The sequence below is a fragment of the Solanum tuberosum genome, unplaced genomic scaffold, assembly GCF_000226075.1.
Source record: "Solanum tuberosum cultivar DM 1-3 516 R44 unplaced genomic scaffold, SolTub_3.0 scf00203, whole genome shotgun sequence".
In the NCBI taxonomy this organism is placed as follows: Eukaryota; Viridiplantae; Streptophyta; class Magnoliopsida; order Solanales; family Solanaceae; genus Solanum; species Solanum tuberosum.
Window position 1 is genome coordinate 422,255 of NW_006239129.1, and position 2,608 is coordinate 424,862.

Below are 2,608 nucleotides of genomic sequence, written 5' to 3' on the forward strand. Positions count from 1 at the left end.
TGCTGTCGGCGATTCGCAGAAAGGTCTTCCCATCGCCGACATGCCAAAATTTTCTAAGATTTTTGAGCTAATCCTTTCGGCGAGCCCGATCTAGCTCGCCAAACATATTCGACAACTCGCCGACTGGTTATGCGAGTCTGTCTACAATTACTTTTTTGTGCTTTTGCTTGAATTGTTTCTAACTCTTTTCCTGATGTTTTTGTAGATTTGGCCAGGACTAACCTAGATATGCAACCCCGCAAATGAGCACGGGGGATTCTGATTAAACAAGGTGTTACAAATCCTCCTAAAAGGGAAGAACAGAGCCTCTAACGGGAGGCAAGGGCAAAGGCAAGAGTCCCGCATCTGAGGTTCTAGAGCACAACAGGGAGAGAGTGTTTGTTGACTCCCGGGCTGCATTATCTGAGCCTGAGGACGACCAGCCCTTACAGTCCCGACGGGCTGAGATCCGTTCTAGATCTCTCCCTGACTCAGCTAGAGTCCCTTTCGCTTCCACCCTAGCAGATTCAGTGCCAACTCCGGCACCTTCTGTGGTTCCAGTGCCACCAGCAATCCCTCCTCCCAAGATTCTCAACAGGTTAAAAGATGATGGATTACGAACTATCCTCGAGGAGAAGTTGTTATCTACAAAGGGCCTTGAGGGAAAATATTCAGGGGTAAGGGACACCATACACTTCCACCGGTTTAAGCAGTTCACTAAACCCTGAGGCCCGTATATTCCTTCATGGGTCCGAAGTTCTATACAACGTATGGTAACTTGGTTTTGAAGAGCAAGAAGAAGGCCAACAAGTTCAGACCGGTTAAGTTGATCATGGTTCGAGGCAAAGAAGTTAGATGCAATATCGAGTACATTAATACTGTACTTGGCAGGGGTTTTGGAGCTACAGTGGTATACGAAGGTTTTTTGGTTACTCAGTCCTTAGATGACTTAAAGATCTGGTTGGCCCCATTGATTTCCGATACCACCCCGAGGTGGATCGAGGCAGGGGTGCCAGGGGTCCCCATAGAGAAGAGGGATCTCAGTAATGATGCTCGATTCTGGTTTGGCTTAATCAGAAACACCATCATGCCATCTCAGAATGAGTCCATACTTTTCCATCCCAAGGCAGCCTGCCTTGGGTCGATCATATCTCGGAGGAGCATCAACCTGGACTCCTTATTGAGCAGGAGATAGTCATGAGGGCCAAGCAGAGGCAGACATCCCTACCATTCCCGATCTTGATCAGGGAGTTTTATCGGCGTGTTGGAGTGCCCTGGGATGATACGAGAGATAATGAGGTTGCCCCATCTTCCTCCAGTGACATTCGACGTATTAAGGCCGAGTACACACGAGAAGAGGCTGACAGGAGGAGAGCAGCTCCGGCATATACTTCTCCAGAGGTTGATGTCAATTGTATACCTGTAGAGGCATCTTTGCCTACTTCGGCCTTTGGGCCTTCAGGTACATCTACTCCTTCTTCTTCTTCACATGCCCCAGGTGCCTCTACCTCCTCCCAGCAAGCCAAGATTACCTTGGTGATGATCCTGAAGATGGGGCACCTTGCCCATTCAGTTGATGTGAGAGCTACACGTCTGGAGGCTACAGTCCCGTGGATGATCAAGAGCCCTATTTTTGTTGCACTGACCCCTCTCCGGACTTCCATTTACACTCTCACTATGAGATTTGTGCCTTATGAGAGAAGACAGGGGGAGACCTCCGATGTTACGGCTTTGAAAGCTGAAGTATAAGATCAGAGGAAAGATGTAGACTATCTAAAGTTTATTGACTTCACTTTACTTCTGGAGGTTGCGGATGATGTGGACGCTCCTGAGACTTCAAAGATTCCTCCGGTTAGCACCAGAGATGTACATAGGGATGGCACAATAGTTAATAAGTCTGATGCAGAGACCAACGAGGAGCAGATACATCTGAGTGATGGTGAGGTTTATGATGATTTGGTTGACCTGGAGGATTCTATGTTTGAGAATGCATGCCAGACCTCTTTGAGAGACACCACCATGGATGGGTCCAGTGGAGCTCGTGCTTTTGAGGTGACTCTGAGTACTGAGACCCAGGCCCAGAGTGATGCACCGGGCACTGATGCTCGGACAGATGGAGCGACTGTTTAGACAAGATTCCTTTTTCCCTCCCTCTCTATCTTACTTTTATTGACTTATGGATATTTTATTTCTTGCATTTGAGGACAAACAATTTTTGTTTGTGGTGGGGTGAGGCCCACCTTTTGTGATTATTGTTCTGCGTATATATATGGGTTTTTGAGCTACAAATTTTGTTTAGCACTATTTTTGTGGATGTTTGAGCTTGTGGCTCCTTGCTTTAATTGCAAATAATTTTTGGACCTTTCCAAAAAAAATTGTGCCGCCTCTTTTTTTGTTTGAATGTGGCTGTTCTCTTGCAAATTTGAGTACCTGTCTTGATCAATACCGATGTCTTGAAAAGTGCTCTTAATTGAACAAAAATGAATGTGCGGCTACGATGAGGCCAAATGAAGTTACATAGACAATATGTGAACTTTTTGCATCTCGTTCTGACTAGCCAATTATAAAATTGAGTCTCTTGTGATGAACATTGCACACTAGCGAAGTGTGGAGTCTTGTTTGACATTTG